This window comes from Equus asinus, chromosome 5 (genome assembly GCF_041296235.1).
Source record: "Equus asinus isolate D_3611 breed Donkey chromosome 5, EquAss-T2T_v2, whole genome shotgun sequence".
NCBI classification, from domain to species: Eukaryota; Metazoa; Chordata; class Mammalia; order Perissodactyla; family Equidae; genus Equus; species Equus asinus.
Genome location: NC_091794.1, coordinates 33,590,214 through 33,618,121, shown reverse-complemented (window position 1 = coordinate 33,618,121; position 27,908 = coordinate 33,590,214). Strand labels below are relative to the sequence as shown.

At 40.2% G+C, this 27,908-nt stretch overlaps 1 protein-coding gene and 1 long non-coding RNA gene across 22 annotated transcripts in view; one reads left to right on the top strand and one right to left on the bottom strand.

Annotated features, from left to right (window-relative positions):
- Positions 1-27,908, top strand: part of LPP (LIM domain containing preferred translocation partner in lipoma) — a 655,109-nt gene that overhangs the window by 581,807 nt on the left and 45,394 nt on the right. The gene's annotated exons all lie outside the window — the stretch shown is intronic.
- Positions 461-27,908, bottom strand: part of LOC123286024 (uncharacterized) — a 38,032-nt gene continuing 10,584 nt past the window's right edge. The window contains exon 3 of the long non-coding RNA XR_011503241.1: positions 461-26,331. This is a non-coding gene — a long non-coding RNA (uncharacterized lncRNA). The remainder of the gene's footprint in view (positions 26,332-27,908) is intronic.

Sequence of the window (27,908 nt, the reverse complement as noted above, 5' to 3'; positions counted from 1 at the left end):
ACAGATGATGATGTAGGCAATAGGGAAGAAAATAAAATCTGGAGAATCCTGGTTAGTCTGTTTCCCTCTGTGTGTGTCAGCTTCAAAATTCTTCATTCTAATACTTCCCAATTCCTTTTATTGGTACTTGCCTTGTGAGTGGCCAAACAGCATTCTTGACCAACCAGAGAATTCTGAAAGCTCATTTCTTGCAGCTAGCATAAAGCTCTGATTCCACAATGGTAGCAATGATGGATTTTACCCAGGTTTTTAATGGTGAATGTAATCAGAACATAAAAAGGTCTAAATGCATACTTTGAAGGAATTTGCAAAAATGGCTAGGAGAACCAAAAAAAGCACAATTCAGTTTGTTTCTTTCGCATCTGTGTTTATTTTTCCCCTTCTCTTGTGCATATTGAGGATTTTTTAAGATTATATTTTAAAAACCAAGTAAATAGTTTCCTAAATGTTCACTGATGGAGTAGATTAGTGTGTTCTTTGTAGTTGTAATTATTAAAGAATTTAAAGGCTAACCCCAGAGTGACATTTTTTCCCTTATTCATGGATAATGTTTTAGAATTCCCTCCACCCCTAGGAGCTAATTATATTTTACTACTTTTTTGTATTGTATCTAATAAACTTTACTCCAGACATCTCATGTTACAGGTTTGACTCAAGAGAAAAATCTACACTTCTCCTAGTGTCCTTTATGTTCTCTCTTTAATAGTGTATCAGTCAGTGAGGGCAGGGGAAGGAGAGGAGAATGAACCCAGATAAATAGGGGAATTGATGGGTGTTTATGAACAAAACATAGCTTCATCAGTGTGAAATTTTCTGTTGTTGCCCCCAATTTCTAGAGCTAGTCCTGGCAATAGATGTACCATTTAGAGTTCACAGAATTTTCCCACACAGATATTTACAGAATTCATGAATTGGATTGAAAATGGTCTGAATAATAGAAATTAGACGCTGCAGATAATCTCATATGCGTGAATTTATTAGTCTCCAGTGAGATTAACAAATACCTTGGCTATTTAATTGTAGTATCGTTAACACCCATTTATTCACTCATGCATGTCCCTCTGAATTCTTCTGTAATGTCACTTAATGCATGCTTTCTTCTGTGCTGGTTTTTGTGCTGAGTATTTTGCATCCCTGATCTTATTTAATCATATCAGTAATCTATTAAATCAGTACCATTATTATGATTGTTTACTTGATATCTAAAGAGGAAAGTAGGTTAATATTAAGTTAAAAGACTAGATAGGTAGCCATAGAATTTAATTCCAAGCAGTGCCTACATAATGTGAATTCTTAATCGGTACTCATTTGTTCATTCATTTGATGTATCATTTGACGACTACTATGTGTCAGGCCAGAGTTCTAGGCCCTCTTCTAGTTGTATTCTTAAGCTCCCAGCCAGAAAAGACTAGACACCACACAAAGGCTACACTCTGCCCTTTGGAACTGCCAGGCTCCACAAGGTTAATGCTGTTGCAGAGTTCAGGATCCCCTTGAGCAAAATCTACCTTATTTTAAAGGAACTAGTTCCCCAAGGGAATTTGGTTAACGAAGCATTCATTTAGTGTCTGTCATAGGCAGTGCATCCCAATGTCACCTTAGGAGTTGTTAACAGGCCTTTAGTTGGGAGCACATCTGGTGTAGCTCTCTCACTGAGTAGAATGAGAAGCTTGCCCAAAAATATACACTGAGATAGTCACTGAGAAGACAAGCCAGAATAAGGAGTCAGTTTGGGAGCAAGTTTGCAACCTCACTTCTCCAGTATCGTTTATGTGGCACTGCCTCAGTTCAGAAGTAGAGGTGAAGATCATTAGTACTCCAGCAGTAAATTTAAAATCTCTCCTCCCCCATTCTTTCTTATACCCTTGCAGTATTATAGTCCACTCTCATGGAAATGGCTCTGGATTAGAGGATTAAGCTTTTCTATTGACTTTTAGTCATTGAAATTTCACTCAACTGCCCCCTCACCTGGATCCCATGTATTCCTCTCAGGTAAATTAAATGGCTTCCTCCAGGTCAAGTGGGATTAGAATTCCTCTTTGTTGTTCCCCAACTTCTTCTTTCCACTCTTGAGCATCAGATTAATTCTGGCTTGGATGAGAGTTGTTTGGACATGTGTGTATTCTCCACCCCTCTTTTGCTCTCATGCACACATACACACATATGCACTTAAATGCAGACCATTTTGTAAGTGCTTAGAAGATAGAAACAATGTGTGATTCATCTGTTCCTTGCAGGACATTAGGTCCTGTCCAAAATGTCCATAAGACATTTAGTTCATGCCAGAAGGTCCTTGACATTTGGTCCCATCCAAAACGTCCATGAGCATAGTCAATGCCAAATGGTTTTCAACAGGACCAAATATCAAGGACCTTTTGGCATGGACCCAATGTCTCCATGGACGTTTGGACAGGACCAAGTATGACCAGATATCAAGGACCTTTTGGTGGGGACCAAATGTCTGATGGACATTTTAGACAGGACCAAATATGAAGGAGCTTTTGATGTGAACCAAATGTCTTATGAATGTTCCAGACAGGGCAGAATGTCTGTTAATCCATCTGTCACCCACTGTGGGAAGTTGGACCTTGCATTGCTTCAGTCTCTCAGCATTGAGAGGCAGTATAGTAGAATGGTTAGAGGCAGGCCCTAAGGAGACAGGCTTCCCTGCCTGTGAGCTGTGGAGCATTGGGCAAGTTACCTTATCCCTCTCCAAGACTCAGTGCTCATATCTGCAAAAGGGGGACAGTGATAGTATATCCTCCTCCCTTTGGGTAATTGTGATGATTAAATGAGAAAACGCATGCCAAGCAGCCAACTCAGTGCCTTGCATATAGTAAGAGCTTAATACACACTAGTTATTATTATCCTTAGCCAACATATATTAAACATCTACCAAGATCCAGACATTAAATAAGTACTTGTTCAATGGACTAGAATTTAGTGCCCCAACACATCATTCTGATGTCTACCATATGGATAACAAAGCTTTGTCATACCGCTTGGATTTAGTTCCAAACCCAGCCCTATCCCTTGCATTCAAGCCAGCTCCTAGGCCACCTGGTTAACTTTTCTGGCATTTTGGTAAACACACAGATGTGATATAGGCATAATTAGACTTTGCATCTATTCCCAAGATTATTTTGTGAGGAGAGCCAAGATGTTCAAGACTACAGAGCCAGGTATAGGTTTGCTATTAAAGCACTGCGACATAGACTCATTTCCTTTCTAGCTGATGTTGGTTAAAATAATGCAAGTCTGGGCTTAAGATTATATCTCTGAATGAGACAAAATAACAGGGGATTCTAACTGCTTTAAAAAAAAAAGAAGAAGAAGCAGTAATTGACTTTTATGTTTAGGCCAGGGCTCCACAACGGATTTGTTGAAAAAAGCAATTGTTTTCATGGTTGTATGTGTTGGTTTGGCTTTTCCGTTGTTGTGCGCGTGTTTTGAAAGAAGACTTTGGATAATCATTGTGATTTTCCAAGCAGCTGGTCCTCTCCTGGCATTGTTACAGGGTCAGTCTATTTCCCCCTAATCTGACCATAATGTCATAAAATGCTGGCTGTTCCCTTGGCAACTGTTCAGGGTAGGCTAGCTGCTTTCTCTGCCTCAAGCCAACGGTAGGCTGCAGGCAGGCTCCTACAGGCCACGGGGAAGCATATTTCATTACTAAAGGCCTTCACATCAACAGCTCACTTATGTTATTTTCATTCTGTTCAGAGAGATCCAAAAGTAAGTTTCATAAGAAAAAAAAGAAGATATATCTCACCCATAGGATTTTTTAGTTTTTTTGAGGTTTTTTTCTTTTTGGTTGACTAAAGTTTCTGCCCACTTTTGACCTTATCTTCAAATGAGATAATTGATATGAAATCAGAAACTATAATTGATAAACTATAAGATGCTCCATAGGTACTTTTGTACCTCATACTCATCGCTTTTACTCTCTTTATCTAAGCCAGAACTCAAAGGTCTCCTTCTCATCCGCTGGGAAGTTTCTCTGACTTGCTCTCCCAATTCTACCTCCTAAATCAGTCAGAGCTTATACCTCCCTCCGTATATGTTAAAATCAATATTAATGAAACCTTTCCTGTGCTCTTCTCTCTTATGCATCCTCCCCCTTTTCTGAAATCCTATGCCATTTGGATTCAGAGCCAAACAATTTTTTCTTTTTTTAAGGAAGATTGTTACTGAGCTAACATCCATGCCAATCTTCCTCTGTTTTGTATATGGGATGCCACCAGAGCATGGCTTGACTGGTGTTGTAGGCCCACACCCAGGATCTAAACCGGCAAACCTCGGGCCGCAGAAGTGGAGCACACAAAGATAACCACTAGGCAATCAGGCCAGCCCCCAAATTAATGTTTTTTATTTGGTTGCTGGGGAGTGAACAGAACCTGTATGTGCTTGGGAAGCCAAGACCAACTTATATGAAATAACTAATCTTGTGTTCCTAAATAATGTAAACATCTTATATGTAATCCCCAGTAGGGGTACTAAAAATATTGCAATAATCTGAATTACTTATAAGACATTCGTAACAACTCCTTCATCAATAGTGGAAAAGCTACTTCTGATCTTTTCCCTTTGTCCCTCAAGACTAAGCAGTGAGAAGCAGGCAGCATCTTGCTGCTCCTTTTGCCTCTGTGATTGCTGCATGGAAACAGGCATTCGTAAATAGAGAAGGGAAAATTTGGCTCCTTGAAAAGAAAAGACTGTGCAAATAAGTTTGAAATGAACTAACCTAGAAGCCAACATAAAGTTTTTGGGGCAGATGGGTCCATTTCCTGTCATCTCTTCATTATTTGTAGTTATTTGTAAGAACAGCCTGTGTCATGGGTGCTGGCTACCAGGGTGGTGGGGCTGGAGTAGACGTGGGTGCATTCTCCGGACCCTCCCAGCAGCACTAAGCCTGTTTTCACAGACCTTTATTGAAGTTTGATGTAGACTCCAGCGTATAATGGGCAGGGACCTGCCAGATGACCTTTCTGAACAAGAGCTTGTTTGAGCCAATGTATAGCTCTGAATGAATGGAAAACCCATTTTCAGATTTTGAAAGGGCTGCTAAAGCACTTAACTCTGTAGTATGGAGATACACACATGAATATAACAAACTGGATGCCTCTTCTGCAGCTGTTTCAGTTAGGATGCCAGGTTTTCACATCCTTGCTGCTCCTGGCGATTCATCCCTTTTCAGCAGCATATCGCACCTTCTTCCATCTTAGAAGTATTTTCACTGCGACTGACACTCCCCACCCCAAAACAAAACCCAGCCCTGTTAGAATTCTTGTGGGCTGTGGAATGGAGCGGAGTTCTGCTTGAATTTGAAATCGTTGTAACGTCGCTGTGTATATAGAACAAAAATGGAAAACCAGAACCTGTGTTTGTCTCAAAACTGAAATTCCAAATCCTAACCCAAAGTGAGGAAACAGATGCTACACAGCAGTGAGATGTCTGGGCTGACTTCAAAGGAAAGCAGCGAGGGAATCGCCTTCAGACACCCATCTAAAGAGTTTACATTTCTCTTCTTCCTCCTGATTCTTGGCTTAGTATCTTCAACGAGCTTTAAATACTTTTAGGAAAGTGGTGTGGATCATAATTTGATGCACCTCAAATAATGTGCAGAGTGCAGGCATGAACACTCTCTCTTCATTGTGAGTGTGATCTTGTGGATCTATCGGTTAGTAACCTCTAGGTTATAGAATGTTAAAAGTAAAGGGCACATTGAAAATCATATAATCAGCCCCTTTATTGAGCAAACAGGCAAAGACAACAACCCAATGAAGGAAGTGACTTGCTCGAGATACTACAGCCAGTCTATGGTTTTCTGTACTGAAATCCAAGTTTCGTGACTTCTAATCAGTATTCTTTTTCTGGTACATCTTCTGATGCTTTTTTGTGAATATTAACGCAATGTGCGTAATCTAACAACTATTTAATAGCTGATAGAAGTATGCATCCTCATTTTAATAATTTTCAAGCTCTTCTGAGTGCTATACTCGTTTCTATTGCTATTTTCTGTCTTGAGCTATTTCTTCCCTTAAGCGTCTAAGCAATTGCCAGGGTTTTGCAGTTCCATGTCAGTTGGACAGGTGTTATTCTAACGCCCTGCAAAAATATAAGCTGGTATGAGAATCACTGTCTTTTTAATCTTCAGCTAAATTCTTCACTATGCATGTGTGAGAGGCTTGGTGGGGTGGAAAGCGTACAGATTTTTTAGTACTACAGCCCAAAGTTTATACTATTTTTTAGCAATGTGGCCCTGGGCAAATTTTCAACCTTTCTGAGACTTAGTTTCTTCAAATAAAAAAGTGGGGTAAGTCTTTCCCTTACAGTGTTACTGTTGGATTATACGTGTGAGGTACCTTACTCCTTGTAAACACATAATTCATGCCAACTTCCTTCCAGCATTCTATGGTCAGCATCTGTTTTCATTCCAGCTTGGGTCGTAGGAAAATGAGAAGGTGAGTTGTCATGAAGATAATCGTCTGATAATTGTCATGAGAATTGAGTTGATGATAATTTAAAGATTTGTTTTCCCTTACCTCTAAAGAGTTGCAACACATATGTTATTTGCATATGTATATAATTCATGAAGTTTTTACCATCCTTGTTTTTCCTGTATGACTATTTGATTGGCCTGGTCTTAAAAATCCAAATGCATTTTTAGAACTATGTGATGACTACCTATGTTAATGCCTCGCTATAGGGGTTCCAAAGACTCACCCCACAAGGCTCTGCCCTCTGGGAATTTGTAAAAGGAAGGAAAAAAGTAGTTTGCAAAAAAAAAAAAAAAAGTTTAATTTGAAGGGTGTTATAATAGAGGCATAAAATTGGGTGAAAAAGGGATTCATTGCCAGGTCTTAAAAGATTGAAGAGCCTGAGCCAAGGACCAGACGTAGAAAAGATCAACACGTGGGTGATGGTCATTGGCCCGTGGGACGGGAATGCGGAAGGTAAGAGTAGAAAATAATGGTAGAAAGATCCTTTAGGGCTGGTTCAAGGAGGGTCCTAAATGGTGTACTCACCTCTGGTGGTCACCAGAAAGGTTTGTGAGCACTGGCTTAGGTGGACCAAACCTGAATTTTAAGCAACGAACTCTGCCAGCCACCAATTTAAAAGCCTAAAGAGATTAAATTGTAAAAATAAATATTTATCTTTGGCCATCTTATCTGAAAAGGAAGCTTTGTGTCCTAACTTGAAGCAGACTGGAAGTTTCAAAAGGTTACATTGTGTCTGTGACTTCAGCTACACATGCGTTGTCCACAAGACGCTGGAATTATTTTCACTGTTGTGTAATCGGGTCAGTTTTGTTTTTAGCAGATTCTCCCAAGGAAGTGTGGTAAGCATATTTTCTAAAGTCATCATGTTAAGTACTGTTAGCAATAAATCATAGCTTCTGTATTAAAGGTCAAAAATTCCCCCTTAAAACTTCTTTAGTCTACTCCCCACTGTGTTTTGCAGTCCTGTAAACCTGTGTGTGTGTGTGTGCACGTGTCTGTGTGCACACGGGGCTGTGTACAGTTGAGTAAGGATCAGAGGAGATTCAAGTTGAAAATTTCAAGTTATTTCACACCAAATGTTTATAAATATACTTTGGAAGTTATCTCTATAAAACAAAAGTGTGTGCATATCTTTGTTTATGTCTGTGTGAAAATGTGTGGCTAATTAGGGTAAAGGGTGTGGAAAGCAGTTCTCAAAAGTTCACATCAAATATTCTTCCCCAAATCTCTACTTTCCTATTTGCTGATATGAATTACTACATTCTCTGTTTGCGTTTTCTTCTCCCCTCTACACTCCCCACCCCCCGACATATCCCCAAATTAAATTTCCTAAATCTGGTCAATTTATGTATCAGAAAGTGCTAAACTGAGAAATCAACTTCTGTGTTACAGATATCTAGAAGTTCAATGAAAAGGATACACATTTTAGTTTTCAATGTTCTTGTATTTTATTATAAATAAATACAGTATCACCTATAGTAAACCCAGATCATTTATTTCAGTTCACATGTTTTCACAAAGGTAAAATCCAACACTTAGATTTTGCTTTTATTTTTACCTTTGGCTTTTATGAGAAGGCAGTGTAAGAAACTTCTCTAAGAAAAGATGTCTCTGTATTTTTTGTGAAACTATTGTTAAAGACATTTTCCAATATGTCAATGGCACTTTTTAAATGTACAAGATGATTTCCTCTTAGAATTTAGTTCTAGGCTTCTTTAACAGGAATTATTTTTAGTTCATCTTGTTTCCTTCTTTGTCCTGACTGCCAGGAAGCTCAAGCCTAAATTTAATGTTATGTTACAGTAACCATCTTTTGTAGATTTCTGGTATAGTTCTCTCCTCTATCTTTCTCTGTAGATTCAAATTTTTTTTTTTTTTTTAAAGATTGGCAGCTGGGCTAACAACTGTTGCCAATCTTCTTTTCTTCCCCCCCCCCCCCACCAAAGATTGGCACCTGGGCTAACAACTGTTGCCAATCTATTTTTTTTTTCTGCTTTATCTCCCCAAACCACCCCGCCCCCATACACAGTTGTATATCTTAGTTGGATGTCCTTCTAGTTGTGGGATGTGGGACGCAACCTCAACGTGGCCTGACGAGCGGTGCCACGTCCATGCCCAGGATCCGAACCCTGGGCCCCTGCAGCGGAGTGCAGGAACTTAACCACTCGGCCACGGAGCTGGCCCCTGTAGTCTCTAATTTTCTTTTTTTTTTTTCAGATTTAGTTGCAACAATCCTAATGAATGTGACTTTTAATCGTAATACAAGTCATTCTGTTTTGAATGTGTATATTTAAAATAAAGTATATGATTGAAAAGAAACAATTTTAAAACTGTGGTTCTCACTTACACTAAACATGAGAATTGCTTCTGCTACCCAAGCAGTACCCTACACCACTTAGAATATCTGAACGTGGGTCCCAGGCATCAGTATTTTTAAAGCTCTTTAAATGATGCCAATATTGAGAATTATTGGTTTAAATCTTTTTCATTGTGGTGTTCATCATTTTTACGGGAACACATTCTTAAAAAGATAAGGAAATTTAGGGCAGGCCCAGTGGCATAGTGCTTAGATTCATATTCTCCCCTTCAGCAGCCCAGGGTTCGCATGTTTGGATTCCAGGTGCACACCTGCGCACCGCTCATCAAGCGGCATCCCACATACAAAATAGAGGAAGATTGGCACCAATATTAGCTCAGAGACAGTCTTCCTCAAACAAAAAGAGGAAGATTGGCAATAGATGTTAGCTCAGGGCCAATCTTATTCACCAAAAAAAAAAAAGAGAGAGAGAAAAGAAAAGAAAAGGAAATTTCAAATAACCTGTAATCCCTTAATCTGCTATTTAATCACTATAAACATTTTGTAATAGCTAAGCTGCTAATCTTTATTTTTTAACACAATTGCAATCATGTATATGATCATATGTTTATATATTATATAAAATTTGTATATTTATGCTTATATATTTGACATCTATTTACATATTTGTGTGTAAGTTGATTATAGTATGTGTGTGTGTTCTTATTCCAAATCCAGGCACATTTTCCTATATACTTCCAAAAATGGTCTCTAAGAACCTAGTTCTTAATACTTGTATAACATTTATACTACATGATTACACCGTGATTTACTTATTCCTCTGTTCTTACACATTAAGATTGCAGGAAACACCCTTAAACAACTTTTAGAGTATTAATGCAATTTTTACCTTGGGAATAAATTAAATGATCTGTTGATTCCTTTCTATATGGGCTGTTTCTTTCATGGGAAGGAGAGCAGTTGCTCCCTAAGAGATCCCTGGTGCCCCATGTCTTCCTGGCATTTGAAGGAATGGCTATTTTCTGCTCCTCCAGACTCAGAACTTAATGCAGAACTGCCCTAGCTTTTAGAAGCATTGAATCTTGGCATCGAAGGAGTCCCTACTAACTGACAACATTGTCTTGGAAATAATTGGGTACACTTCCTCCTCTGAGACAGGAAGGACATGTCATGAAATGACAACGAGGACTCTTTGGGGTGGAGTGGAAAAATATTGGGGAGTGTGGCATGTGAACACTATCTTCTCTGCTACCGAAAGCTGAGGGCATCTGCTTAGGCTAGGGGAAGTGAGCCTAAATTTGGAGGCTTGAGACATCAGGAAGCTCTGGGACAAACTGTGGGAGGAATGGGTCAAGAGTGATAGAGGAAGCAGCAGATTGATGGGAGCACTGAAATCCCATTGGAACTTAGGTCACCTAAGTCTGACATGGCCTCTGTTCACAGGATGCTGATAGTCTGCTTGGAAAGTAAGGCAGAAATAAAACATCTGTGTCAGGGTGTGGGGTAGTATATGATTAAATTCCAAACTCAGTGGTCCAAAGGATGTCCTCGAGGTCCCCACTCTTCACCACTCCACTGCTCTGCTCATTTGACACTGCCTCATAAACACTTATTTCTGCTCTTACTGCCTTACCCATTCTGCTGCTTGGATCATTTTTAGGCCATGTAAATGGGACAGAGCTTGTCATTGTGCCTGGGACATAGTGGGCATTCAGTAGATGTTTGTTGAATGAAAGAAGCCGGCACAATCACAGCTTTCCCTTCTGGTGATCTGCTTTACGATACAATTTCCAGGAATGCATTGTGTCTAAAATTGGGGACCATATGTACAGGAAATTCTTTCTTATGTCAATGTGAAATCCCTCCAAAGTAAATCCCCCTTCATAATTGTTTTTTTATATATAGATATACAGAAAACTGTAAACCTTACACTAGAGTAGTTTTTTTAGGAAGGGAACAGTCCTGCACCAAGGCTTGAGTCCAGGTTAGACGGCTTATCTGCTTCTGTAAAGGTCTCACTTGGACATTTTCTGATTCAATTACTTTCTTCTTTAGAATTCCTGTTTAGAATTCCAGCTAATCTGTGAGCCAAAGAGGAGCAAGCCAGGATAATAATTGAGATAATGTGGCAAAGAGGTGTGAAATTTCTAGAAGAGATGGGTGAGCATAAATGTCTTCAGGATAATAAGCAACTTTGCCTAGTAGCCAGAAAGGTAGCATCGCTGACCTTGCTGAAGCTGGCCCTTTTCCCTTGAAGAACCCCCTCCCAGTGCCATCAGGCCTGGAGGGCTCCTCAGATGGCCACAGGATGACTTATCTCGCTGTTGCAACAGTAAATCCATCCAAGCTTCAGTGTAAATCTTTGCTTTAAAGAGGGTTCACCCAGGGATATAAAATAAAATAGTATTTGAATGGAAACTTGGCATCCCAGTTTGGAAACATTTTTTATTAGGTACAGATTTGCACGGGGGGAGGAAAAAAACAAACAAAATGTCTATGTTGTAAATGTTAATAAAAAAAGAACAAGTAAAACAAATTAAAATGTTTTGTTTTGATGAGGCTTTTTTGCATTCCCATGACTCCAAAATACTTTTGGATTTTATGACAATCTGTAACTGCTTTAGTATAGAAAGACGAAGAACAAATGAAGTGAAATAAAGTCAGCGAATAACAGAGGTAAGATGTGGGATTATAGTAGTTGGTGAGCAAAGATTCTCATGGGTTTTTTTTTAGCATATTTTTATTAGTCCTAAAAGATTATGCTTTTAATAATAATTTTTAATATAAGATTTTCAAATTATGTCTTCAACTTGCCAATTCTGCTATTTGTTAGTCATAAACTTTTATATTCTGCCCTGTGTGTATCTACCTAGTCTCTGAGGCTGACTTCTTTTGTTGTTGTTGTTGCGGTTGCTAATTCTTAAAAACAGATCTTAAGTATACTCTACTACCAAAGTCATTAATTTTAAGGAGAAAATAGGAGATTAGCAGTCGTGATATGACTCACAACCATCTATTTATTTGTATCATAATCTCACCTCAGAAATATGTATTTAACTGGAAGAAGAACCAGAGTAATCAAGAGGTTTATATTGTAATCCTGGCTCTACTGTGGAATGACTGTGTGATTTTGAGCAAGTAATTTATCCTCTGCAGTCCAGTGTCATTCTCTGAAAAGCGTACATTCACTCATTTGGGTGGTGTGAGGTGTAAAAGGGATGACTTATGGTAGGAATAAAATGAATATGCTGATCTAGGGACCCAGAATTGCACTGTCCAGTGTGGTAGCCACTAGCCACATGTGGCTTATTTAAAGTTAAATAAAATTTTAACTTTTCAAATTAAGAATTCAACTTCTCGGTGGCACTAGCCACATTTTAAAAGCTCAACAATCGCATATAACTAGTGGCTACCATATTGGACAGCACAGAAGAACTATTTTATCATCACAGAGAGTTCTGTTGGACAGCCCTGATCTAGAATGACAGCCCCTTCCAAAGTTCTGGGAATTACTGTTTGAGTTTGCATGGTATCTCTTTGAGTTGCTCTGTGAGCTGCTGGAAATGGTGCAGTCCTCAAAGAGCTCTGTCTCTCCTTGAACCACATGCAAGATCGTGAACCCGGCATGCACGAGGGAGTGGTTACTTTGTGCTGAACAGCACGTCAGCTGCATTACCACAGATGTGGAATCAGTGGGCATGCTTATTCTGAATTCTGTCAGAATCATTTTTAAGTACCATATGTCCAGCGTCGTCTTTGGCACATTTCTCTGGCTTCATCTGAGTTCCAAAATGAAACCTCACAGTCCCCTTCATAAATTTAGCCATCAAAGGCCAAGGTGATGATGACATACTGAGCTTAGAAGGCTGAAATAGAGTGGGATAGTGGTGCTGGGAATGAGGACGAGGGGACATCTGAGAATCGTGTTGCTATTATGGATTGACAGAAACTCATCTTAAGTGACCAGAAGCAGCTGCATAATAAGCAGAAAACATTTGCCTCTTCTGTTTATGGTTTTCTACCTCACCACATTCTATGTTAATGTCTGATTTTGAAAGTTGTTTATGAAGTATAAGACCATATGCCAAAGTTAGTACTGATTATTAATATCATCAATGATTTTTTTATAACTTTGTGATAAAGTCGTAGAGTGATGACCATCTATGTTGCCTTTATAGTCTGAAGTTCATTTCTGTAGAGGTGCAGTGGTATCTGACTTTCTCTGAGTGTTCATATGTGTGTGTATGTGTGTGTGCATACTTACACTGGAGCTCACATGTGTGTGAAAGTACACTTTCTCGTTATGTTTGGCAGATGCACCTGTTTTTTTTCCAGCATGGACATTGAGGCTGTCTATGTTCAAAATCCCAGTTCCACCATAAACTAGTTAGTCGATCTTGGCAAAGATTCTTACCTCCTTTGTGTTTTAGTTTTCAAATCTAAAATGAAGGTAGTAAGAGTTCCTGTAACAGGCTTGGTATGGGGATTAAATGAGAATGTGTGTAAGTGTGTATATACAAATATATATATATATTCACACATGTATACCATTTACATATATATTCATACATATGTAAATACATATATATGTGTACATGCATATACATATATCTCAGTACAGTTCCTGGCACATTATAAGTGCCCTTCTTAAGTATTAGCTATAAATTAGCCATAATTCTTAGGACACTGATATGCTAATTTGTGGACATACAAAGGCCATTACTCTGTCTCCCCAGAACCCTGTGGTCTGCCAAACTGAGGATGATAGCAAGATGTCTTCATGTTCTGTCTTTGGAGAGTGTGGGTTGAGCGCTTCCCTTGCAGGATATCTACCCAACCCTTGATTTGATTGGATGCTGCCTTCAGAACTAGTGAACCCCAATGCTCTGGGGCCTTCACAAGACCTCCCTCTAAACTTCTGCACTGTGAGAGCTTTCTTCACCACCATACTCCAGTACAACCCTCCACTACACACACACACACACTCCAACCCTGTGCGTTTCTTTTCTTGCCAGATGCTTAAGATTTAAAGGCCTTGGAAATCTCTGCTCCCACCTTGACTGAGGTACAGAGATGTCCTGTTCCCATGCTGTTGATGTTGACAGAAGTAGGGCACATTTTTCCTCCATGTGCCACTGAACTCCCAGGCAGAATGTACAAGATGTTTTCTGGTTACCTAGGATACCCGGTGAGCATTTCTTTCCTCTCTCCACCCCCTCAGCCTCTCCCCTCACCCTCTCCTCCCCTAGGTCTTTATGTGCCGCTCTACGTGGAGTACAGCGTGTACTCTATAGCCTCTCACTTATTTTGGTTCAGAAGCAGCTGCCAGAGGACTGGCTGGAGAGAAGAGTACACTTGCAAACACTTCCAGACTCCAGTGGACAGGTTACCTCTTGAGAGAGAGCAGCAGCTCATGCTTTCTTATACACTGAGGTGTTTTTTTTTTGCCATTTGTGAACACATCCAATTTATGTTTGGTTTGGGTAAGAGGGCTAACAAAATACTCTCTGGTTTCTGCAGATTTACTTATTGGAGACATCCTGCCATCCTCAGTGTACATTCTTGCCCCGTTAACTTTTACCAGTAATTAGGTGAAGGTCTCATCTGGAAAGTTCTGCCCTATTAATCTTGTATGGTCAGTGTGTCTTAGGATAGACATTCTACATTTTAAAAGGCAGAAGACTTCCTACAAACAGGAATGTGGCTTAATGTGCAGTATCAAATAATATCCATCACATAATCTCTAGATATCTTAGACTGGTGTTCCAGGTCCTCTGTAATCTGACTTCTAACTCCATTTCCCCTGACTTCCTCATTGTTCCCTCACATTAGCATAGGTTTTCTCATCACCATGTCTTTGCTTGTATTGCTGTCTCTGCCTGGAATTCCTTCACCACCATCACCATCACCACCACGACCACCACCATAGCCATCACCACGACTGCCACTACCATTATCACCACCACCACCACCGTTACCACCACCAGCATGTGCGTATACTATCCTGTGAGGCCCAACTCAATTACCTCTTCCTCTGAAAAGATAGTGCCCTAATCACCCTGGCTGAAAGTGACAGTCCTCTCCTCTGAACTCCCACTGTCGTCTCTGTAGCTCTCCCCTGTGATATCCTCAATCACGTTGGTCTTGTGTTATTTGCTATTTAGTTGAATATACCTTGGCTCTACTACTAGATATGAAGTCCCATGATGATGGTAGAGTCTTATCTTATCTCCTTCTGCCCCTTCCCTAGTCAGATTTGGGGCAGGTTTAGTTCCTCACACACTGTAGCTGTTCAAAGAATACTTACTGAATAGGTGAATGAATAAATGGCAGAAACCATATGTAGACTGCTGATGCAAGCATTTCCATTGACTAGGGCTATTGAAAAGAGATTGATTATGTAGGAGATTTGAGAAATTTTAATATTAATAAAATTTTAATATTAATGGCAGAAACTTCAAAACAATCTAACCACTACCTCCCCTCTCATACCATCTTTATTTTCAAATGAGGAAACAAGATTTGTATGTGACTGGTCCACATCACTCCATATCACATAAAGGAATAGTAGAGCTAGAGCTTGTCGCTCCAATCTGGCATTCTTTTGAAACAAAGCTAGAATAATAGTGACATAAACATACTACTGCCCACATGCATGCTTGTGGGGAGATAATTTCCCACCCCGCAGCACATCACCCCATACATTTATTTCCTTGCTGATATAAATAGTACAAACAAAATAGCAGTAACTTAAGAGGGAAACATGACTACTTCCATCATATGGTGGTTCTGCACAGCTGAATCAGAAACCCCGGTAAGAGATAAGACATCTTACTCAATTTCCTACTTGGTGAAAGACTTAATGACTGCATTTCAGGCTGTCGGGTCATTGACAGCACGAAAGGAAGTGGAAGTTGAGCTGACTGACATTCCCACAACGTGCAGAGGAGTGGAGAGGAAGAAAATATTGGGAGTCCTGCACTTCAGCAGTAGGAGGGGTTGAGGGCAAGAGCCAAATGGTAGGGCGGGGGAAAGATTCCTTTCTTCAACTATGTGAAAGAGCAATACGTGAGTGAATTCAGAGCTCCGAGTGTGTTCCGAGCTGAGTGCCTGCTGGAATGTGGACTGTAAATCTCTCTCATACTCCTTCTCCTCACCGACCTGCAAACAACCTCTCTTCCTCCCATCTGCTTCCCAACCACCTGCGTTTCAGTCTTTCTGTGTCTACATTACTTTTTCCATTCTTCTATTTTCCTCTCTGTCTACCTTTTCATGGTGCATCTCATTTCTCTTCCAGGTGTTTCCATCTGGCCACATGTTTCCCTAGGCAGGAGACCCACAATAGGATAAGGTGATTTCTTAACATTTATTCATTTATCTGATCAACAAATTTTATTGAGCACATACTGTGTCTCAGGTACTGTTCTGGTTGTTGAGGATACAGCAGTAAGCAAGACAGTGAGAAACAGACAAAATTCCTGCCCTTGTGGAGCTTCCATTCAAATGGGCAGGCAATAAACAAAATCATTGGTAAGTTGGATAGAATATTAGAAGGTAATAAGTGCTGGGGGAGAAATAAGCTGGGAGAGAAAAGAAAGTTCTGGGGAGAGGGGACCAAAGTTCTCAGCACAGAGCCAGACAGATGGGGCTGGAATTAGAGTCTCAGCTCCCTCCTTCCCAGTCGCAGGGCCTGGGCAGGTTTATAGACCTCCCTGGGCCTCAGTGTCCTCGTCTGTGTATCAGGAATCTTAAGGGACACCAGCATCTTCTCGGGTTGTTGTGGATATTAAATGAGATGATATATGTAAAGTGCTCAAAACAGGGCCCGGTCCCCTCATAACACTTCATGGCTGTTAGCTTGTATTATCATTAATACGATGGCATATATTGTATTGTATGTATTACATATAATATATATTGTGTATATATGTATATGTTATGTGTATAGTATTATGATCTAACTTTGTGCCTGTAATATTCCATTTTTCTCAAAATACCTATATTTTCCTCTGTCTCTTTCTCCCACTGGGCTATGAACTTTTGAAGGCAAGGACCACATCTTGTTGGTCCCCATATCCCCCCTAGTGGCCAGCACATAGAGGATTCTATATTGGCTTGCTAAATTAAAAACAAATGGGATACCCCTTTCCTAGGCACAAGAATCTTCTGTGAAAGCCAGTTGTTAGAACCCTTCTCTAGTTCTCATCATTCTTGTGTGATCTGAAAAGAGCTTCACTCTCTCCACCTCCTCTCTCTACCTTCTAATCACCATTCCTTCCCACCTCTTACAGAATGCCAAACTCATGGTCCTTGTCTCGCTGAGTCACACACTCCTCTGCTCCTTCCCAGGAGCTTTTCATAGACTACTTTGCTGTGGATCCAGCCAGTTCCTATAGCCTCGTTCCACCTTCATACAACCTCAACCATTTCTGGCCATTGGGAGTTACCCACTTCCCCTCCCCAAATCTACATGCATGCCCTATACCTCTAGTAAAATGCTCTTCTACAGCTGTTTAACACTTTCTAGCAGAAGACCCAATTCCATGCCTTTTCTCATTTTATCCTTGGAACAACTGTGTGAGGTACAAACTTCAGATATTACCAGCTATATGTTCCTAATAAGGAAACAGTAGCTCAGAGAGGTGACGAGAATAATCCGAATACATGGCTAAAAATGGCAGAGTCGACACCTGAATTCTTATGATCTGAGGCAATAACACTGAGTTGAAAAAGTTCATGGTTGGCACAAGAATGACCTTAATTCTCGCCCCAGCTTTGCTGTGTACCTACCATCTGACCCTGGAAAATGCTGTAAAGCCTCAGTTTTCACTTCTGTAAAATAAAATTAACTCTTGCCGTCTCTGACTCAGAAGAATATTTTGAAGATTAAAAGACATGTTAAGAAATTTCACCAAGTATAAATTGCCATGTATAAATGTCAGGGATATGAATAAGCTCTGTAAAAATATAATGACTGATGTATGCAAAGGGAAGAAATGGACACTTTTTGTAATTTCCACACACACCAGAAAAAACAGAAGCTCTTTATCATTTTCAGGCATATCTAAGCTTTGACACTGATGGTAAAAAATATAGAATTCAGGAAAGCTTTTTTAAACTTATATGATGAAAAAATAGAATATGCACCATCCCCAGAGTCTAAATATTGTTTAAAAATAGCCCTGCTGCCAACAAACACACACACTTGAGAAACAGCGAAGGAGATTGTTTCTGGGCAACTTCCAGTGCACTCAGCAAACCCCAGAGGTCTCTATATGTACCTGTACAATTCTGAGTGACGTGTTGATCTGTCTTGTTATATATAGTAAGAGGCTCAGCATTATGGGCCAAGATCATTGCAGAGTCTGGGAACCTATTCAAATTCCATGGTTATCCTGGATTGTTGAACTGACTGTTGCATCACAAATCAACCATCCTTTGGGACATGGAAATATTGGAGTTGTGTCAAGATTTTTGTGAAATCTCAAACCTACAGTGTTTTATATTTTGTAATAGATGGGCAATAGATTTAAGTAAGATTTGCAGCAAGGATCTGTGGCCTGGATTATGAAAGTAATCTGTGCGAGGATGCTGAGATTTCTTTATCATCATTCTGTTACGCTCCCCAAAATGCACAAGGGGCTACTAGGAGATGGGGCCAGGCAAGAGCTCCATATTTTAATGGACTTTGGTTGAGATCATCTGAGTTGGCAAGGGATGGAGAGGAGGGAGATGAGCAGCACATTCCTACAGCATGGCAACGTCCCTATAGCTTTGAAAGCAGCGATAGTGCAAAGACCGAGAGTGTCATGGGGTACTATGGATAGGATCATCTAGATATCTGTCTGGAGAGCAAAATTAGGGATTAGAGCTCAAGTATTTGAGGCCGGACAGCCAGGGGAGAGGGGAGTTCCTGGTAGTAGTTGTCTCAACAGCTGCTGGAGATTCCTGATTATTTTAGGCTTGAGCAGCCATACCTCAGCCCAGTCCCACTTGCCTGGATTTAAAGTGACATTTTTGGTCTCTAGCTGTACTATCTGACCAGGGTACACTTTCTAAGGAGGGAGCCTGGACAGCAAGCAGAGAACCCTGTGGGCCTGATCCCCCAGTCCCTCTCTTCTTGGTATTAGATGTACACAGTATGGATTGGGTGGGGACCTGGGTCAGAGAGATCTCTCAGAATTTATGGGGTTTTTCTCAACATAATGTTAGAATCATAACATTTTGGATGTGGCTTGTCCAAGATCACAACAAGTCCATGGGAAAACTGGATGAGAAACCAAGTCTTTTGACTCTCAATCTAGATCTCCATGATAAAGCAGTACCTCCTTCATTATGATAATGTATCAAGCTACATGTACTTACTATGTATCATAAGGATGACTGTTGTTGGCCATATGAGCTAAGCACTCCACTCTCTGGATATGCATTACCACCTGCTCCCCTCAGAACAATAAAGGAGGGTCTCATAAGGATGATGTTAAATATGTGTCTCCTAGATTTCAGTGAGGCTCCAGTAGATGGAAAGTTGTAGTATTTATTCTGAGAGATTAGAAAAGAAAGTTGCAAAAGATCTTATATATTCTACATAGACACTTGTGGGGGACAGGCTCTAATGTGACAGCCGTTATTAACATCTTTGTGTAATTCCCTCTCCTTGAGTACAGGTGGGGCCTGTAACTTGCTTCTGATCAATAGAAGATGGCAAAGGTATTGCAATAACTACCATGATTACAGTACATTATATCAAAGCCCATCTTAACAGACTGGAGTGAGAGACTCTTCTTGTATGCTTGAGGAAGTAAGTGATCATGTTGGAGAAACCCATGAAGTGAGAAACTGTGAGTGGCCTCTAGGAACTGTGGGCACCCTTTAGGACCTAAGGGTGGCCTCCTGCTAATAGCCAACAAAAAGCCAGGGCCCTGAGTCAAAGAACTAAAAGAAAATGAATTTGGCCAACAACCTAAATGAGTTTGGGAACATATTCTTCCCTAGTCAAGCCTCCAGATGAGAATGCATCTCAGCCATCTTGATTGCAACCTATGAGACTCAGAGCAGAGGACCCAGCAAAACTATGCACGGACTGTCAGAAACTATGAGATAATAAATGTATGTTGTTTTAAGCCACTAAGATTGTTAGGCAGCAATTAAAAGCTAATACTCTTCACAATTTTCTAAACAGAGATTATTTTGAAAAGCCTCACTCAATAAAGGCGTCCCCTCTACAGTTGTCCAAGTCAGTGATTATCAACGTTCTGCTTAAGCATCTTCAGTGGCAGGGAGCTACCATTTCAAGGGCAGCCCATTTCAGCATTAAATAGGTTTGCATGTTGTCAAAGTCAGCTCTTCTGAAGGTAATACACTGCAGAGATAGCTTAGGTTATACCATGGATTCCTAGGTAGGCTGGTGAGGGGGTCCTGGTTCTCTTGCCTCTAAACTATCTCAAGTGGCTAACAGTCCAGAGTCTTCCTCCTTCATAAAAGAAGGACTAGAGGGGAAAGCATGTGACAGATCAATAACACTGGATCTCCTGCTCTAAGTTTTACCACTCGGCAGCAGTGTAAACTTTCATCCAGTTAAATAAATTAATGAGCCCTACTCTGCGTATTTTCCTCACAGACATGTAGCCATCAAGTGAGATAGCGTCTATGAAAGTGTTGTTGGCTGTAAATCAGCAAATGATGGCAAATGATTATTACTATTAAAATAATAGTCATTTGTCAGTAAATATTTGTCAAAGCTGGCCTACACTTATGGAGACAGGCTCTCCAGGGAAGCTGATGATGTGAAGATAAGGAGGAGACAAGCCCCAGTTTGGAATTGCATCACTGATTCTGGATTCCCAGCAGCACATTTCAAGTCTTGCTTCAGGAATTTGGTTTTTGTTTTGTTTGGAAAGAACAAGAAGCCCCTGGAGCCAGTTATACTGTCATCAAACTTAGTTGGTAATTAGGCTGCAAAGCAAACCTGTGGCAGTGAGACAGAGTTGAAACTTGCATTCCTTTCCACAGGTGGAGAGTTGGATCCTAGAGGCAGTGTATACAGCTTGGCTATTTTTATGCTTCTGCATGCAAGAAGGTTCAAGAGAATCTGGGTAAAGCAATTAGCATCCTTCTGTCTGCAGGCAAAACTAGTTTGAACACGTTTGTCTGTTCTTGAAGGGCTGGTGGAGCCTTGGCAGTTTATCTGATGAAAGATTTCACTAAGCAAAATGTCTTCACTTACAAATCCAGCCACTTTACACTCTCAGCCAGCCCCAAGTTCACTTATTTTCTTTAGCATCTTTCCTACAACCAAGAACCACAAAGAAGTAAATTAATCCCTAGGTGCCCAAGAAATTATGAGGATGTTTGACCTGTCTTTTCGAGGATACCCCCAGCAAGCACTGTTAATTCTTTTTGTATAGACTATTGATGTATTGTGATTCTCCTCATTCGGAAGAGAAAAATATGTTTAGACATATATTTTTCAGGGTATATTCCATGTTTATATGTTTATATTGTACTGTTCACATTACTATTAAAAGGATCGCTGTTTTATCGTAGATTAGTTTTGCCCACTTCAGGAAGAACAAGACTGAGATTTCATTATTAAACCAAAATCCTCCACAAACCCCTCCTTTTAAAAACTTAGATTAAAAAATGTTCAGTCCATCAAATGTCTATATAACCTGTATATTCGGTCCCACAAAAATGTTTCCTACCTTGGGTCTGAATTTTCACCTGTCTCTGTACACACCCTGTTCTCTTGTCAGCATGCTGATGCATGTTGTGGTATCAAGTGGCTGGAACATAAAGAAATGTTCTCTCAGGCTGCGTCTTGTATTTTCATCCTTCATCAAACGTAGTTTTTGTCCATGGTTTCAGTTTTCGTTTTTCAGTTATTTCTTTTGCTTGTTTGTTTTGAGTTTGTCTGGGTTCTTTTGGTTTTTTATTTGTTTGCTTTCCTATATAGGCCTGAGGTCCAGTGCTAATTTGAATGCTAGTATAAAATATTTGAGCCCGGTTCCATGGAGTTCCTCTGGCTGATTATCCCAGCAGTTCAGATGTCATGCCATCAGCCTTCCCCACCGGGGAAGTTACCTGCTTTCTCATCTTTGACCCTAAAGAACTTTTCACCATCCAACCATAAAATGCGCCATTGAAATTTTAATTTATCTGTTTATTTCCTCAGTTTCTCCCACCAGGTGGTGAGCTCTTGCAATGCAGAGAACCTGTTTGTCTAGTTCATTATAACAGTGCCTAGCACAAGCCCTTACAGAAAGCTGATGTTCCACAACTGTTTATTTCATAAATGGATGAATGTTCATAGGTTACGTATTTCCCATGGACCAGATAATGCAATCCTAGATCTTGCCATAGCATCTGGGACACCAAGTGAGAAGAGCTGAATGATCAGTGAAAATACATGTGGGCAGCTCCCAAATTACAGATGGATTGTGTCCCGGTAGTTCAGAGATGAATGTATAACAATTCATAGAGCTTAACAGAATCCATTTCAGCCTTCTCGTTTCACCGAAGGGGCGACTCCATCCTGAGAGGGAGTATTGTCTCACTGAAAGTCCTGGGAAGAGTTCGTTGGCAGAACTAATTCCTACCTGGTTCAGTATATTTTCCTTCCTGCCTGTCCTCATTGTATCACAGACACATACAAATTAGTTGCATCCTTTAACCCAAAAGGAAGCACATTTAATTCAGTGTTAGATAAAATAATTATTCACAGAGTCCTGACACTACTAGAGAATAAGCTATGAGGCAAGTGAGAAATAACTCCAGCAACCATCACTAGTGGCAGAAAGAAAGGACATTCACTACTGTGAGGAAAGGCTGTATCTTATGCGTGGGCAAGGTGACTGTGCTCATTCCTACCTAACAGAAGAGTGTCCATAATAATAAGGTAGCAGTTCTTGAATCAAGGACAAGGCTTCTGCCCAGTCTTCATAGGCAAGGACAATAGTTTGTTTCAGGGAAACCATTACAATTGTCTCATCTGCATCTTCTTCCTGTACATGTCTTTGAATTTTTGATAAGGAAACAAATGCTTTGTTACATATAGTGTGAACACCTGTCTGCTAGGATTTAGAACAAATGCTTTCAGGCAATTTTGCCTTTTATTTCAGATAAATTTCATATATTACTTCTGTCTAGAACTGTAGAGTCATGTTAGGTTTTTCAAAACTCTGGGAAATGTTTATTTTAATTTTCTTTAAAGAAGAGGGAGAATAAAGAAAAATGTATCAAAAGCTTCTACTGCCAAACTACTGTTTTGATTTCTCTTTGTTTGAGCTTTGGCTTCCCCACATCTTGAGCCTTAAACTCTTTGATGTTGTCCCTTTAAGCATAAAATAAAAGCTTATTCTCTTTAGTCTACAGACTTGGAGGAGGGCATGCACAAAACATTCCTGTGTGTTCATATGTCTATAGCAATAATTGACGCTGGTCTTAGGGTGGTCATATTTGCCCTCACCTTCTACAATAAGCATTGGGTGTTTCATGACTTTTCAGCTTTGTCAACTTTCCAATCCTGTATGGAGTTTCTTCTTATTGTTTCTGTGTGAGCAACTTGACAAGGGCGGCATCCATGATCTATCCCTGAAGGGCTTATAATTATACCTTGCACACAATAGGGGCTCAGGGCACGAATGAATGCATGGATGAATTTTCCAGTTTGATTCCATGAGCTGCTTAATTCTATTAGAAGCACTACCTAGGTTTTCATAAAACATTTAATTGATGCATATTTCTTATTGCTTGTTAATACTCAATAAATGGTTTGTATTACTTGCAGTAGAGCCCAAATGAATAGAAATTAAAATATTTCCAGTTACGGAGTTAATCTTTTCCATATCTTTCCATAAAAGGGCCTTGGACTCGATTCGTGGGTTTTTTGGCCAGCTTGGTTGCCTAACTTTGTGTTTACGTGGCATAAAATCCTAACCTCTCAGAGCTTCACAGGCTTTTCAAGATCCTATCTAAATCCTTATCATTTAAAGATGAGGAAGCTGACATATTTTGCCTTCTTTATGGTTAATGAATGAAGTAGGAATTTGCACTCTCCTTAATCAAGACACTATGTGTATATTCACAATATTTTTTCAATAAAAACATAATATTATTCTGTTTTCTGACTGTTCCTAGACTGATGGGTTCTAGAGGTAGAGAAGAGCTGAGAAATTATCTGGGATCCCTGCCTAATTTCCAGCCTAAGACATCTGTTCTTTGTGTTCATAGCTACATGGGGTTGCTTTTTGGCCAGGGGAAAGGAGAACAATAGTCACCCTCATAGCCAACTGAAAAATTCAGTCTGAGCTGCTGACCTTGTCCATGGTTTGTGATAAATCTTGAAAGTGCCCCTATTTCAAGTTTGATGGCCAGTGATTAAGCATTAAAGCCGTCTTTTGCTTTTTCTGTGCCTGCAGCCCTGCTTTCTGGAATCTTTTCCACCTAAGAGGTCTTTCTAAGTATTGTCATTACTTTGAGAGAAAAAGAAAAACTTAACAAGAATAAGTTAGGAAATATAAAGGGGTCATTGCTCGAGTCAAGAAAGGGAGGCAGAATGGTAATGAAATAAGGAGAGCCTTGCCCTTGGTTTTATAAGATCTGGGTCTGAATCCTAGCACTGCGTCCTTTTAGCCTTATGACTTTAAGAAAGTCAGGAACCTTGGAAACCTTGTTTCTCTATCTGTCTAGTATGGGAAAGTGTGGAACAGCTTCGGGCCAGAGATTAATCTATGTAAACTCGTATTATTAAAAAGCGCTATCTCTAGTGACGTAAATTTGCTTCTAAATAATGGGGGAGATTCAAACCCACATTTGGAAACTCTAAACCCATGTTCTTTCCTAAGGCTCTGTAGGTACTAAGCATTTGACATGGTCAGGGTCACGTAGAAAAGCTGGGCTTATCCCGCCCCTCACCCCTCACTGTCTCCTCTTTCTCTCAAAATACTCTAGAAAGAACTTTGCCCCTTGAAAATAGACAGCCTCAGGTTAGGAGCAGTTTCATTTCACATGAGGAGTTTTCATTCCCTATTTGAAAATCTGAAATGCAATTGCTTATAAGACTTTGGAAGTTAAAACCAGGGGATAGGATCACAATTTGCAGTCGTATCTCCTACACGTCTATCTTCTCACAACTTGATAAGAATCACCAAAGAGGATTCCTTCCTTTACCTAAAATTCTCTAGGAAAAAGAGGCCTCTGACTGCACCTACCAGTAGGGAAAGGCATTTGGCCTATACAAGGCTGCTTTAAACTCTGAAACTGGCAGACAGTCTGGTGTATAAACAGGGAGATGGATTTATTAGTGCTTTTAATAGAGTCTTATCTAAATATCTAAGAGCCATCTGCAAGTGTTGATTGTTACTCTAGGTTAGATTTCAGGGCCCAGAACTCCCTTATGAGGTCGACAAGGATAACTGATGTTTACTCTATAGTTAGAGCCCCCAAGATTCCAGCAAACATTTTGCACATCTCTTCTAAGACGAGCAGTAAATGTGGTAATCATTGCCAAGACTGGGCGAACACATCTGCTAAAAGGGTAATTTATTTGAGGAAACAGCAAGAGAGAGGAGGAGAAGCCATCAGGTTGAATCAGATAGGCCTGAGTGTAAACCCACTTTCACCACTTCAGTGTTATACAGCCCATCGAGGATATGTACTTTTCTGAACTTGAGTTTTAGTATCCACAACTAGTAAATTATAAATGTCTCCTTTACATGTAAGATATGAGAAAAATGCACCAACCAATCAACTTAATTTAGGGTAATTGGTATTGTTCCAGTCCTAGTTCCTAGAATACCCAAGGACATAAAGATTTAACACTAGACAGAGGTAGTTTTTCCCAGCCCTGTGTTTTCTTATTCCTTCATATTCTCGGAAACTCAAGGTTGCCTTCTTCTTTTTTCCAGCTGTTGGTGGGGGCAGGGAGTGGTAGTTCAGATCTTTGTTGCACCCCTTATCTGTTTGGGAACCGGTATGTGTAAATTCAGGGGATAGTTGGAGTCACTTGAGGCTGAGTTTGAACTGCATCCACCAGATCTTCCTCAGACCTAAAGGACCAGATATTGACCATGGGGAAGGAAGCCATATTGCTAATCTCAAGGCGAGGGGAAAACATTCTGTCACCTCTTACCACAGTGAATCCATGGATTTGTAGAGGGCTGGACTTGGACTTCCACTGTGTCATTGAGTTTTCTCAACCCCACAAAGAGATATTATCCTCATTTTATACATGAGGAAAGTATAGCGAAGTGACTTGCCCATGATATGAAATGGCATGAGCCATACTTCTCTCCCGGCCTGTTCTGAAATGCAGTACCATTCTTGTCCCCGTCCAGCCTTGTTTCTGGCTCCCTCCGGCCTCCAGAGCAAGCTCAGGCTCAGTTTGTGCGAAGGTGTACCTCTCTGATGTGGCAGGCATCCAGGGTGCTCTGTTGGGGATTTGCTTTTCTTCCTCTCAGGTCCCAATGCAGAGGTTGCTGTGGGCTGTGGGGTCATCAGACTGTCCCTGACCTGTCAGGGGATTTAGGAGAGCACCAGGACTATGGTTATATGATCCTTCATTAAGACCAGCCCAGCGATAAAATGTGTTCATGAGTCACAATCTTTGTGGATTCTTTTTGTCAGCCACATGAAGACACTTTAGAAAAACAATCTCTGTAATCTGTACCTTAACGCTTTTAGTGTTCTCAGTGATAGTGCTCTATAAAGTTGGATGTCTAAATGTGGGCTAGCTTTAAGGCATCTCCCAAGGCTGTGGGACAGTGTGGTACACTGAAAACTGCTCATCCTGAAACCTTAGAAAACTAACTACTAGTCCTGCCTCTTCCAGTAAAGTCACCTGCCCTTTCTGAATCTGATTTCTCAACTACCCGGTTATATGCTTGAACCAGATGATTTCAAATATCCCTTCCTCCTCTAAAATTGTTCTTTAACTTTTCTCTGTAAAGGGTTGATTGAAAGAGATGATTGAAAGAGCTACAGATCTCATTATGAAAAAAAGTTTAAGTTATGAATAGGAGCTATTTAAGGCAGCAAAGAAATAGAGCATCCCTTTCTAATGATGTCCTTCCTTAAAAAAGAAAAAAACATAATTTTGGATTTTTTGGTTTTTTCTTTTTTTGAGGAAGATTAGCCCTGAGCTAACTACGGCCAATCCTCCTCTTTTTGCTGAGGAAGACTGGCCCTGAGCTAACATCCATACCCATCTTCCTCTACTTTATACGTGGGGCGCCTACCACAGCATGGCTTGCCAAGCGATGCCATGTCCACACCCGGGATCCGAACGGGCGCACCCCGGGCCACTGAAGCGGAGCATGCGAACTTAACCACTGCACCACTGGACCGGCCCCTAGATTGTTCTTTTGCGTTTGAGAGTTAAACCCTTGCCTATCTAAGACATTCGTCATGTTAAATGAGGTATAAAGTTAATGTTTTTCCTTGTATTTATTTATTTATTTTATTTATATTTTATCCATTACATATTAGCATATTGTAATATATTTATTTATAATATCACTTATTAATATGCTTTCTTCTTTTTTCTCATTTTTAAATGAGACATAATTTACATGCAATAAAATGCTTAGATCCTGAGCATCTCTGGTGAGGCCTCTAAACTCCTGAGGAGATTTGACAATTGTATATATCACCCTACAAATTTTCCTCATGACTCTTTCTAACCAGTTCCCACCTGCCACCCTCGGAGGCAGCTACTTTCTGACTCCTGTCACTGTAAATTATTTCTGTCTGTTCTTTGAATTCAGGTAAGTAGAGTCATACCATATTTATTTTTGTATCTGGCTTCTTTCATTCAACATGCAGTTTGGGGGGATTCATCCATTCATCTGCTCTGTTGTATAAGCGATCTTTTCCTTTTTGTTATTGAGCACTATTCTGTTGTATGACTATACCCCCAAACTCGTTTATCCATTCTCCTCGTTTTTGATTTGGTCTTGAATTTATATAAGTGGAAAACATGGAGAAATAAGTATTGAGTCTTTGGGCCAAATCCCTCTTCTCTTCAGTCCCAAGGGCCTCAAGTATTTGTCACAAAGGGCCCTGACACCAACCTGAACTATTAGGCATAC